This window comes from Somniosus microcephalus, chromosome 4, assembly GCF_052327205.1.
Source record: "Somniosus microcephalus isolate GS21.2 chromosome 4, FLI_Smic_1.0, whole genome shotgun sequence".
NCBI classification, from domain to species: Eukaryota; Metazoa; Chordata; class Chondrichthyes; order Squaliformes; family Somniosidae; genus Somniosus; species Somniosus microcephalus.
Genome location: NC_140990.1, coordinates 14,111,199 through 14,125,580, shown reverse-complemented (window position 1 = coordinate 14,125,580; position 14,382 = coordinate 14,111,199). Strand labels below are relative to the sequence as shown.

General features: G+C 45.8%; 1 protein-coding gene across 1 annotated transcript in view; it reads right to left on the bottom strand.

Annotated features, from left to right (window-relative positions):
- Positions 1–14,382, bottom strand: part of LOC147118327 (uncharacterized) — a 361,660-nt gene that overhangs the window by 97,151 nt on the left and 250,127 nt on the right. The window lies entirely within an intron of this gene.

Genomic DNA, 14,382 nt, shown 5'->3' with positions numbered 1-14,382 from the left:
GGGAGTGTGAGCAGGTATGCGGGCGAGTGTGAGACTGTGATGTGAGCGAGGAGATGGGCGAGCGTCTCACACTGAGAGAGTGAGCTGACACGAGAATGAATATTTTTTGTTATTCATTCCTGGGATGTGGGCATCGCTGGCAAGGTCTGCATTTATTGCCCATCCCTAGTTGCCCCTTGAGGAGCTGGTGGTGAGCTGCTTTCTTGAACCGCTGCAGTCCGTGTGGTGAAGGTACTCCCACAGTGCTGTTCGGGAGGGTGTTCCAGGATTTTGACCCAGTGACGCTGAAGGATCGGCGATATATTTCCAAGTCTGGATGGTATGTTTCTCTTGCCCTCCTAGGTGGTGGAGGTCACGGGGTTTGTGTAAGTGAGTTCCACATTCTCACCGTTCTCTGGGTAAAGAAGTTTCTCCTGAATTCCCTATTGGATTTATTAGCGACTATCTTATATTGATAGCTCCCTAGTTCATGGCTGATCTATGACTATCTTCTACCTCATCTCCACTTTCCTGCACTATCCCTTCCGTGAAGACAGACACAAAAAGTATTTGTTTAATTTCTCAGCCATTTCCTTATTCCCCATTATAATTTCTCCTGTCTCAGCCTGTAAGGGACCCACATTTACTTTTGCTGATCTTTTCCTTTTTACAAACCTATAGAAGCTTTCACAGTCTGTTTTTAATGTCTCTCGCTTGTTTACTCTCATATTCTTTTTCCCCTTTCTTTAACAACTTCTCGGTCCTCCTTTGCTGAATTCTAAAATCCTCCCAATCCCCTCTGGCTCACTACTCGTTTTGGCAGCATTATAAGCCTCTTCCTTTGATCTAATACGATCTTTATTTTCCAGAGCTTAGGGCCAAGGCAGCTGAAGGCACGGCTGCCAATGGTGGAGCAATGGAAATCGGGGGGATTCGCAAGAGGCCAGAATTGGGGGAACGCAGAGATCTCGGAGGGTTGTGGGGCTGGAGGAGGTTCCAGAGATCGGTGAGGGGAAGGTGGTGGGGGGGGGGGGGGGGAGTGGCTGGGGGGGGCGAGGGCCATGCAGGGGTTTGTAAACGAGGATGGAGAATTTTTAAATCGGGCATGTCACTTTTTGTTAGCCTCCTCTCCTCCAGTGAGCGGCTGCCTGCTTGACCTTGTTTATCCAGCAGGTGTAACATATTTCGGGTTATCGTGTTACTGTCAGGCAGAGGCCAGGGTCCCTTCCGCGACTCACCTAATCCCGTGACCCTGGACAGTTTGTTCCCAAGTAATGTTTTCCATTTCTCCCCGCAGCCAGAAAATGTCAACTGTCTGAAATCTGACCAGGGAGATCACTGCATCATTAACTCCAAATATGTCAAGGGTGGGTGGGGTACGAGAGAGAGAGAGAGAGAGAGAGAGAGAGAGATAGGGGGACGGAGAGAGAGACAGAGAGGGACGGAGAGAGCGAGAGTGGGACAGAGAGAGAGGGGGACAGAGAGAGAGAGAGAGACAGAGAGGGGCGGAGAGAGTGAGAGGCGGAGAGAGACAGAGAGAGGGACGGAGAGAGAGAGAGAGGGAAGGAGAGAGAGACAGAGAGAGAGAGAGAGAGAGGGACAGAGAGAGAGAGGGACAGAGAGAGAGGGACAGAGAGAGAGAGGGACAGAGAGAGAGAGACAGAGGGAGGGAGAGAGAGGGACAGAGAGAGAGAGATGTTGTGTATGTAATGAACCAGTGTTGGTTTAAAAACCAAGAATGTAGAACTTGTGGTAGGCTTGGACATATAGCTAGAGTATGCAGGTCAGGGAAGAAGACCAGCAACAAGAAGTCACCGCAAGGAAAATACGCAAAGGTACACAAGGTGACCGAACAGGAGTCCGATTCAGACGCTAGCAGTAATGAACTGGCTAGCTTAAGCTGTAATGAACTGGCTAGCTTAAGAGTACTCAACGCTGGTAAGGGTGCAGACCTCCAGACAATTTGGGTCACTCTTCAGATAGAAGGAGTCCAAGTAAAACTGGAATTGGACACTGGATCGGCATTGACGGTCATAAATAAGAAAGATTACGGAAAGTTATTCCAACATATTCCCCTGCAGGATACGGGGATTATATTGAAAACATACACGGGGCAAAGAGTGTACCCCATCGGGAAAATAGAGGTTGCAGTGGTCCACAAGGGCGAAGACAGTCAAATAATGGACTTATATGTGATATCTGAAGGAGGTCCTCCACTACTAGGACGGGAGTGGATTAGGAAAATGAATATGGACTGGCATTTCCTACAAACAATAACGAGTGAGAACTCGGTGAAGATAGTCGGCCCAGACTCTGGAACGGATGATGGTAAGCCCAACTCAGGTGCAAAAGACAAAGTTTCAGCACAGAATTCCACTGAGCAACAACAACATAGTTTAACTGTGGATTCTGAGTCTGGCAAGTCTACTGATGTGCCCATTTCTGAGGGACACCGGGCTTGAACTCAACTCCATTTCAAACTACAACAGCAATTAGAACAAATGCTTCGCCGTTTTGAGCAAGAGTTGAATGCAACGAAAGAGTTCTTTGATATAGAGTTGGAGAATCTGGAAAGACAACAGAAGCAGCTGATGGAGAAAATGGAGCAGGAGCACACAAAACGTCTGATGTCAGAGGAGTTAACGGTCAGCCAACTCCTGCATATGCTGAAGGACAGGACTCTGAAATGGGAAAAACTTGAACACGAACTTCAATATTCAAACGAAAGGGGTTCGGAGCTCTCAAAGGTTATTGGAAGAGCTGAGGTGGCAACACAGACTGAGATGACTGCAACAGAGCAGCCCTTGGATGCCAAAAGTACGCTGACTCACGTCAACGTAGAACAACAGACCGCTGAAACAGCTGCTCCGGTAGAGGGATTGAATAGTCCGATCAATCAATCTCCAAAAGAAGTTGAAGTAGTAAAATCTCAAATGAGGTCATTAGTAAACGACTTGCTGAAAGCCCAGAAAAAGCTGGATGAAGAGGTACGCATGAAGAAGTCTCTTCAGGAAAGATGTCTGGACTTGGAACAAAAGCTGGCTAACGCCCAGCTGGGTATGGAGGAAATAGAAGACCCTCTCGCTGGCCTAGATCAGGACGACACCGAATATTACTATGTCCTGTCCTGCCCAACTTGTAACTTCGACTCCCACCATACAGAAATCATGGAGGAGCACCGAAAGTCTACGGAACATCGGGAGAAGGTGGCTCTACTACGGAAAAAGGAGGGAGAGAAGGAGGAACTGCGCATGCAGCTGGCAGCTGACAGTGGAGCCCAGAGAGTCTCCAAGAAGCAGAAAAGGAAAAGTCGAAACAGAAGATGACCCATCTGAACCATTATTACCTCTACCAGATCACACACGTGGTCCCTCCGAACGGAGCCAATTCAGTTCGGAAGTTCAAACTGTTAAATCCATGGAAGGACTATTGAATGAGTCACTCCAGCAACGTGAACCGACTCCACCACAGAGATTGAATCTGTGAACTGTTTTCCGCAGAGACTGAATCTGTGATCTGTTTTGACATGAAGTTATCTATGTATCTATGTTATTCTGTTATGTAAACCTGAAGTTATATATGTATATATGTTATTACGTTATGTTAAATGGGGAGATGACTGTAAAGCTAGGAAGGGAGGAATGTTGTGTATGTAATATGTGTGCTACTTTGAACCTATGGACAGGACTGCACTACTTGTAGGGCGTAGTGATACGCAGTACCACTCCTGGCCATAGGGGTATAAATAGTACTGTGGGTACTGATCTCCCCTCAGTTCCCGCCTGTGGGCATGAAGTAAAGACCTACGTATAGTCCCTACCTCCAACCAGTAAAGACCTGTTTTATTGTTACTGATTAAGTCTCAGTATTAATTACTTGAACAACTCACAGATTTAACAAGAGAGACAGAGAGCGAGAGAGCGAGACAGAGAGAGAGAGAGAGAGAGACAGAGAGAGAGAAGAGAGAGAGAGACAGAGAGAAAGAGAGAGGAAAGGAGAGAGAGACAGAGAGAAGAGAGAGAGACAGAGAGAGAGAGACAGAAAGAGAGAGAGACAGAGAGAGAGAGACAGAGAGAAAGACAGAGAGAGAGAGACAGAAAGAGAGACAGAAAGAGAGAGAGACAGAAAGAGAGAGAGACAGAAAGAGAGAGAGACAGAGAGAGAGACAGGGAGAGATGGAAAAAAGAGAGAAATACAGAGAGAGAAGAGAGACAGAGAGAGGGAGAGAGAGACAGAGAGAGACAGAGAGAGAGAGAGAAGAGTGAGAGAGAGAGAGAGGGAGAGAGAGACGGAAAAAAAGAGAGAGAGAGACGAAAGGAGAGAGAGAAAGGCAGAGAGAGAGAGAGAGAGAGAGACACACACAGAGATAGAGAATGAGAGATAGAGGCCGCCATTTCGCCGACCGAGGTGGGTCCAGAGTGGCCAGAGTCAGTGTCATGGTCCCAGCCCACTGCCTACCTTTTATAAATACATTAAGAGCAAGAGTATAACTGAAGTAAGAGTAGGGCCTATTAGAGACCATGAAGGTAACCTGTGTGTGGAGGGAGAAGAGAGGGATGATGCTGACATTGCAATCAGGGAGGAGGATAGCGAAATATTAGATGAAATAAACATAGTGAGAGAGGAAGTATTAAGGGGTTTAGCATCTTTGAAAGTGGATAAATCCCCAGGCCCGGATGAAATGTATCCCAGACTGTTAAGAGAAGAAATAGTAGAGGCTCTGACCATCATTTTTCAATCCTCTCTGGCTTCAGGTGTGGTGCCGGATGACTGGAGGACTGCTAACGTGGTACCCTTGTTTAAAAAGGGAGAAATTGTTTAAAAGGCGAGTAATTACAGGCCAGTCAGCCGAACCTCGGTGGCGGGAAAAGTTATTGGAAAAAATTCTGAGGGACAAGATAAATCTTCATTTAGAAAGGGAAGGTCGTGTCTGACAAACTTGATTGAATTTTTTGAGGAGGTAAGAAGGAGGGTCGATGAGGGTAGTGTGTTTGATGTAGCCTATATGGATTTTAGCAAGGCTTTTGATAAGGTCCCACATGGCAGACTGGTCATGAAAGGAAAAGCCCGTGGGACCCAAGGCAAAGTGGCAAGTTGGATCCAAAATTGGCTCAGAGGCAGGAAACAAAGGGTAAAGGTCGAAGGGTGTTTTTGTGACTGGAAGGCTGTTCCCAGTGGGGTTCCGCAGGGCTCAATACTGGGTCCTTTGCTTTTTATGATACATAGACACAAAAGGCATCAAGGGGTATGGGGAGAGAGCAGGGATATGGTGTTGAGATAAAGGATCAGCCATGATCATATTGAATGGAGGAGCAGGCTCAAAGGGCCGAATGGCCTACTCCTGCTCCTATTTTTCTATGTTTCTCTGTTTTCTATATCAATGATTTGGACTTGAATATAGGAAGTATGATTAAGAAGTTTGCAAATGATACAAAAGTTGGCTGTGTGGTTGATAATGAAGAAGGAAGCTGCAGACTGCAGGAAGATATCAATGGACTGGTCAGGTGGGCAGAACAGTGGCAAATGGAATTCAATCCGGAGAAGTGTGAGGTAATGCATTTGGGGAGGGCTAACAAGGAAAGGGAATACACATTAAATGGTAGGACACTGAGAAGTGTAGAGGAACAAAGGGACCTTGGAGTGCATGTCCACAGATCCCTGAAGGTAGCTGGCCAGGTAGATAAGGTGGTTAAGAAGGCACACGGGATACTTGCCTTTATTAGCCGAGGCATAGAATACAAGAGCAGGGAGGTTATGCTTGAACTGTATAAAACACTAGTTAGGCCGCAGCTAGAACACTGCGTGCAGTTCTGGTCACCACATTACAGGAAAGATGTGATTGCACTAGAGGGGGTGCAGAGGAGATTTACGAGGATGTTGCCTGGGCTGGGGAATTTTAGCTATGAGGAAAGGTTGGATAGGCTGGGGTTGTTTTCTTTGGAACAGAGGAGGCTGAGGGGAGACCTAATTGAGGTGTATAAAATTATGAGGGGCCTAGATAGAGTGGATAGGAAGGACCTATTTCCCTTAGAAGGGTCAATAACCAGGGGGCACAGATTTAAAGTAATTGGTCGGAGGTTTAGAGGGGATTTGAGGGGAATTTTTTTCACCCAGAGGGTGGTGGGGGTCTGGAACTCACTGCCTGAAAGGGTGGTAGAGGCAGAGACCCTCATCACATTTAAAAAGTACTTGGATATGCACTTGAAGTGCCGTAACCTACAAGGCTACGGACCAAGTGCTGGAAAGTGGGATTAGGGAGGAGAGCTCTTTGTCGGCCGGCATGGACAAGATGAGCCGAATGGCCTCCTTCTGTGCTGTAAATTTCGATGATTCTATACTGCAGCCCGCACTCTCCAAGCGATTTTACGATGATTGGCCAGGTTTCCGACCAATGAACAGGAAGCGAGTCTGATGACGTCATTTGATGACGCGTCATCGGCCAGTTTCCTTAAAGGGGCCATGTCCAAATTGATCTTGACAGTTGTGCTGTCAGTATTCTACAACATTGAGGCTCTGCAAACACTGACAAGCACTGCACAGAGGTGCAGGGCTGCACCCAGGCTCTCCCATGACTCCCCCCATATGCTTACGGAGGGAGTCACAGCATGCAGGGAGGTCCTCTTCCCTTCCCATGGGCGGAAGAGACCTCCCCAGGAGATCAACGCAGCCTGGTTGCACATTGCACAGGAGGGCAGAAGCAGGGCTGTGGTCAGGAGGACTAGGCTGCAGTGGTGCAAACCTTTCAATGATCTCAGTAGATCACGAAACATTACTGCCAAGCCCCACACAACCTCACCCTGCTGTGCCACTCATCACATCCATCACTCTGCCTTTCCTACCCTACTCCTGCACATCCTTACTCACACCAACTTACCTTGCACCTCCACCCATCCCTCTCTATCTACATTATCACTTCCCCATCTCACTAGCCACCCCTCACACTCACCCTCATCCTAGTCCAATCATACCAACTAACAACACAGAAGGGTAGACACTTGAACGGTTTAGCCAATGTTCATGTGAAGTTTCTGTTAATGTGTTGTCAAACATTGAAATCTACTATTTTCAACACTTTACCTTATTGGACAGATCTGTATTCACCTTTGGAAGTGTCTTAGTGAGTTCCAGTGAATGTTGAGACATAACTCCCCCTCCACCCCCGCCAATTGTGATGAGTGTGAAAGAAATGGTTTGAGCATTGTAGGGATGTTTTATAGTGTTGGTGTGAGATGGTGCCAACCTGCCGCATCATGTGGCAGCCAGGGTGTGCAGCGTCAAGTGAAGTAAATCTGGCCATAGTGATGCCATCTCTGGCCTCCCTGGGCAGCAATGTGGTCGGGTGCTGATGCCCTGTGCCCTGTGGAGCATCAGGTGATTGCGGAGAAGGTTGGTGTTGTTGTTGGTGGTGTTGGTGTGCCTGGCGATGTTGGTGTTGGGGCTGATCGTGGAGGGATTCAGAGGACCAAGGTGAAATTTTTTTCAAGGGCACCGATGTTACTGGAATAGATGGCAGCTGAAGTTGAGATGACAGAAGCGACCTGTCAATGGTGAGAGAGCTTGCTCCAAGGAGGTGACAGTGGACAGAGTTTACTCCAAACACTTGATTGAGTTTGACTAATCTAATTTAATTTTTTGATGAAGTAACAGAGAGGTTTGATGAAGGAAATGCAATGGATGTTGTCTACATGGATTTTCGGAAGGCGTTTGACAAAGTACCACATAGAAGGCTGGTTAACAAAATTGAGGCTCATGGAATAGGTGGGTCAGTGGCAGCTTGGATAAGGAATTGGCTTAAGGACAGAAAACAGCGAGTTGTGGTAAATGGCTGTTTTTCAGACTGGAGGATGGTAGACAGTGGTGTTCCCCAAGGGTCAGTGCTGGGGCCACTGCTTTTTTTGATATATATAACTGACCTGAATATTGGAATACAGAGTAGAATTTCTAAATTTACCGATGACACCAAACTTGGGGGTGTGGCAAACAGTGATGATGAAAACAATCGACTGCAACAGGACATAGAAAGGCTAGCAGAATGGGCAGACAAGTGGCAGATGGAATTTAATACAGAGAAGTGTGAGGTGATGCATTTTGGCAGAAGGAACAGGGAGAGGCAATATACACTTAATGGCACAGTTTTAAAGAGTGTGCAGGGACAGAGGGACCTGGGAGTTAATGTGCGTAGGTCCCTGAAGGTGGCGGGACATATTGAGCGTGGTTAACAAAGCATATGGGATCTTGGGCTTCATAAATAGAGGTATTGAGTACAAAAGTAGAGAAGTTATGCTGAACCTTTATAAAGTGCTGGTTAGGCTAGTTCTGGTCACCACACTTTAGGAAGGATGTGAAGGCCCTTGAGAGGGTGTAGAGGAGATTTACCAGAATGGTTCCGGGGATGGGGGATCTTCACTACAAGGACAGGTTGGAGAAGCTGGATTTGTTTTCATCAGAGCAAAGGAGGTTGAGGGATGATTTGATAGAGGTGTACAAGATTATGGCGGGCTTGGATAGGCTAGACGGGGAACGGCTGTTCCCACTAGTTGATGGTACAAGGACTAGGGGACACAGATTTACAGTATTGAGCAAGAGATACAGGGGGGACGTGAGGGAAAACTTTTTTACGCAGCGAGTGGTGAGGACCTGGAACTCGCTGCCGACGGAAGTGGTGGAAGCGGAGACACTCGATGTTTTCAAGGGGAGACTGGATAGGCACTTGAGGGGAATAAACTTGCAGAGCTACAGGGATAGAGCGGGGGAATGGGACTGACTGGATTGTATACAGAGAGTCGGCACGGACTCGATGGGCTGAATGGCCTCCTTCTGTGCCGTTATGACTGTCTCTATGACTTCCAAACTGCATAAAGCTCAAAAGTGACTTCCAAGCCCTGAAGGCTGAAGCTTCTGATATTGGAAAGTGAACAGCTGTGATATGACAGCTGTCATACCACTTTGCAGCTGTCACCCACTCACAGCAATGGGGAGACATAGAGAACCCGACCTACTTACCTGACGTGATCTCCAAACGATGTGAAATCCATCATAAAAGTGGGAAAATAGAACAAGGCTGCCCCCCCAAACCTGCTTTCTGTAATGATATCAGCAAATAGTGATGTTATTTGCCTGTTCGATTATGATGCCTTAATAGCATGTTTGCAGGTATTGATTACTTATGCCTGACCAGCAGAGGTCATGTGACCGAGAGAAGCAAGGCAGTTAGTTTAGTTTCAGTTTCATTTAAGATGCATCACTAGCTTGATGTCTCCTGTAAATGCTGTATAAAGAGTTGAACAAAGCTTTAGATTAAAAGACATTCTCTTTCATAAATGTCTCGTCATTGAACCCACAAAGAAATCAATACATGGTGTCAGAAGTGGCTGAAAGAGATGAAGAGAAAAATTCTGAAGTTAAATCAGCTCTCCACAGATTAGCAAGCCAAAAGAGAACATCGTTGCTTACCATTGGAGAATAGCTAACGAAGTGAAAAAATGGAAGGTTTACACCCACCGGCGACGCTTCAGTTGACAGGTAATGTGGCTGAAAATTGGAGAAGGTTCAAACAACGTGTGGGGTTGTATTTATCAGCAATCGGAGCTGACGAGAAAAGTGATAATAAGAAATTGTCACTGTTCTTACATGTCGTGGGTGATGAAGCGCTGGAGGTGTATAATAACTTCACATTCGCTGTTGATGGAGACAAAATGAAACTAGATAAAATAATGGAACGGTTTGAGGCCTACTGCATACCTAAACGTAACGTGACGTTTGAGAGGCACAGATTTTTCACATGTGTACAGAAAACGGGTGAGACTATTGATCAGTATGTGACTGAACTGAGAAACAGAAGCAAATCGTCTGAATTTGGGGGACTGACAGACTTGCTGATAAAAGACAGACTGGTGTGTGGTATTCCAGATAATGGTCTAAGGGAAAGACTGCTAAGAGAGCAAGATCTAGACCTGGGAAAAGCCATAGCACTGTGTAGGGCTGCAGAGACTGTGAAGTTGCAGGCAAAGGAGCTGTTCAGTGACAATAGCTGCAACGTGGATGCAGTGGGAAAGAACGGATACAAACCGTTTAACAAAACGAGCGCCAATGTGAAAAAAGAGGCGTGGCCAGCGAACGAAAATGAAAGGGACAATCGAAAGTCATGTAGTCGATGCGGTACACAGCATCCACCAAGAAAGTGTCCAGCATATGGTAAAACATGCAATAGTTGCAACAAGAACAACCATTATGCCCGTTGCTGTAAGGACCAAGCGCAACAAAGCAAGGTCCATACAATAGATGAAAGCGAGATAGAGGAGTTCAATGTAGATGTTGTGTCTGAAAACAAAGAAGAAGAAAGAGACTGGATGTTGACACTAAAAGTGAATGACATACACATTCCATTTAAATTGAATACTGGAGCACAAGTTAATGTGATATCAGAGACTGATTTTAAGAAAATTAGACCCAGACCAAAGATACATGGAATAAAAGTGAAAGTGACAGGATACTCAGGTACTGATATACCAGTGAAAGGAAGATGCATTGTCAAAGTAACACACAAGGACAGAGAGCACACGCTAGCATTAATCGTGGTGCCAAAGGATGTGCAAGCCATACGAGGTTTAAAAGCCTGTGAGAGACTGAACCTGGTAAAGAGAGTCCTCATTGTGGAAAGCGAAGGAGAGACAGTCTATGATGAACTCATGAAAGAGTACAACAACCTATTTAAGGGTCTAGGCTGCATTCCAGGAGAACACACGATCAGAGTAGATAAAAGTATGACACCGGTCATACATCCATGCAGAAAAGTTCCGTTTGCTCTTCAAAAGCAACTGAAGGCAGAGTTGGACAGGATGGAAAGCCTGAACGTGATTCAGAAGATAGATGAGCCAACTGAGTGGGTGAGTTCCCTCATAGTAGTGGACAAAAAAAATGGAAAGCTCAGAATTTGCCTGGATCCAAGCGATCTAAACAGAGCAATAAAGAGAGGGCACTTCAAGCTTCCTACACGTGAGGAAATCATGGCACAGTTTGCAAATGCAAAATATTTCAGCAAGTTAGATGCATCATCAGGATTTTGGCAGATGAAGCTGGACGAAGCAAGTTCAAGACTGTGCACGTTCAACAGTCCATTTGGCAGATGCAGATTCCTAAGGTTACCATTTGGCATTGCCTCAGCTCCTGAAGTGTATCACAAGACTATCCATATGATCTATGAGCACCTGGAGGGAGTTGATACATCAATGGATGACATCATAGTATGGGGAACCACGAGAATTGAGCATGACGAGAGACTGAAAAAAGTGCTGGAAGCAACAAGGAAACAAACCTGAAGCTGAATAGAGAGAAATGCCAGCTCGGGGTGACAGAACTGACATTCGTGGGAGATATCCTTAGCAGTGAGGGCATCAGACCAGATCCCAGAAAGGTGTCCACCATTGAGAATATGCCAAAGCCACAATGCAAAAAGGACGTGCAGAGGTTTAATGGAATGATCAACTACATGGGGAAATTCATATCCAACCTCTCAGAAAAGATGGCGCCACTGAGAAGACTAACTGAAAAGAACATAGAATGGGAATGGAATCATGAGCATGAGAAGTCATGGAGCGATCTAAAGAAACTGCTCACAGAGGAACGAGTTCTGAGGTTTTATGACCCAGTGAGACCCATCAAGATATCATCAGATGCATCACAGAGTGGGCTCGGTGCCGTTCTTCTGCAACAATATGACTACTGGCAACCTATTGCATATGCATCGCGCTCAATGACAGATGCGGAGACGCGATATGCTCAAATAGAAAAGGAGCTGCTCAGCATCACATACGCCTGTGAAAGATTTCACCAGTTTGTGGCAGGACAAGCAATCAGTGTAGAGACTGACCATAAGCCCTTGATTGCATTGTTCCAAAAGCCACTAAATAGCTGTCCGCTTAGAATACAAAGAATGATGATCAGGCTGCAACGCTATACACTGAATGTTGCGTACACACCGGGTAAGCTGATGTATACAGCAGACACGTTGTCCAGAGCTGTAGACCCAAGTGAGCCCGCAAACACCATAATGGATGACAAAGTGAATGCCTACGTGGACATGATCACAAGTGCACTGCCCATAGCAGATGCAAAAATGGAGCTCATAAGGACTGAGACAAACAAAGATGAAACAATGAGATGACTGAGAAAAAGCATCTTGGATGGATGGCCCAACATGAAGCAAGACTGCTCACCTGATATAGCAGAGTACTGGAACTGCAGGGCGGAACTATCAGTGGTCGAAGACATCACCTACAAAGGAAGTAAAATAGTTATCCCAAAGAGTCTGAGAAGAGAGATGCTAAAAAAGATCCATGGAGGACATCTGGGAATCGAAAAGTGTAAGAAAAGAGCACGAGAGGTGATGTACTGGCCACGAATCAACCAAGATGTGACAAATGAGGTGTCAAACTGCACAATATGCCTGAAATATCGAGCAAGCAATCTGGTAGAACCACTAAAGCCACACCCAGCACCAGACAGACTTTACCAGAAGTAGGCGCTGACCTATTCGTATGTCAAGGGAAGGACTATCTTGTAGTCACAGACTATTACTCCCTGTATCCAGAGGTTTGTAGACTGCACACCACCACTGCAGATGCTGTGATAACATGTATGAAAGCCATATTCTCCAGACATGGCGTGGCAAGCGAGGTCTTCACAGACAATGGACCTCAGTTTTACAATGCAAGTTTCCGACACTTTGCCAAAGAGTGGGACTTTGTCCACACAACGTCAAGTCCTCATTTTCCACAGTCCAATGGACTAGTGGAAAAATCGGTCCAGACAGTGAAAAGACTGATGTACAAGGCAAAAGACAGTGGAACTGACTTCTACCAGAGCATGCTTGTATACCGCACAACGCCGCTCGAGTGTGGTATGTCACCAGCCCAACTCCTGATGGGACGTTGGTTAAGGTCAAACCTACCCATCCCGGAGAACCTCCTGAAAACAAAAGAGGGAGAGAAAGTGAGGAAGTTCAAAGAACAACAGAAAGAAAAGCAAAAGTACTACTATGACAGAGGAACACAAAACCTACCTGAACTCCACACTGGTGACCAAGTAAGGTTCAAAGACAAAACAAACACATGGACTCAGAAGGGAACTGTCCTGAGTGAAGTTCAACCAAGATCATACACCATTCAGACAGATGAGGGTGCTGTTCTGAGAAGAAATCATCGAGATCTTCTCATGGGACCAGCCACAGCAGGTCAAGAGACTGATACTGTTGAACAACCTGATCACACAGCTGAGAACCAATCATCTGAGGCAACAACTCAGATTCAAGGACAATCAATCAGAAAATCCTCAAGACACGTGAAGCCTCCTGAGAGACTCATTGAGCAAATTTAAGGACTATTGTTATAGAAGGAAGTAATGTTATCTTATTCTTTCTTCAAGTTCTAGTGTATTGACATATTTCATGTGAACACACAAAGCAAGGTTAAAAAACCTCGATCATGATAACGATAATGTAAGTTCATTAAGTGTTACAGTTAAAATGCAGATTAATACAAAGAAAACATGTTGTTAGTTAAAAGTAAAATACTTTTGTTTTAAGGAAAGGAGATGTAATGATATCAGCAAATAGTGATGTTATTTGCCTGTTCGATTATGATGCCTTAATAGCATGTTTGCAGGTATTGATTACTTATGCCTGACCAGCAGAGGTCATGTGACCGAGAGAAGCAAGGCAGTTAGTTTAGTTTCAGTTTCATTTAAGATGCATCACTAGCTTGATGTCTCCTGTAAATGCTGTATAAAGAGTTGAACAAAGCTTTAGATTAAAAGACATTCTCTTTCATAAATGTCTCATCATTGAACCCACAAAGAAATCAATACACTTTCCATTTCCTGCTTTCTTCCAGTTCTGACGAAGGGTCATCGACCCGAAACGTTAACTCTGTTTCTCCCTCCATGGACGCTGCCCTGGCCTGCTGAGTTTTTCCAGCGTTTTCTGTTGTTATTCTGGCAAAATAGCAGTTAACAAGCATTTAACTATCTTAAATGCCTCCCCCGTCGTTTGGTGTCGGGTCTGTTCTGAAATCGCAGACCCGACACTTTGGAAACTTATGTGGAGGCGGGTTCGGAGCGGGTTCCCAACCCCCCATCAATCATTTCGGTTTTGACAGCGGACCCACCTCCGAGCCCGCCCTCTGAGCACCCGCAAAATCGCAGCCAGAGAGACAGAGAGAATGAGAGAGGCAGAGAGAGAGGACAGAGTAGGAGAGAGGGAGAGAGAGACACAGAGGCAGAGAGCGAGAGAGAGATAGACAGAGAGAACGAAACAGAGAGGAAGAGTCAGAGACAGAGAGACAGAAAGAGATAGGGAGACAGAGAGAGACAGAGAGAGCAGGTGAGTAAGATAGAGAGAGAGAAGGG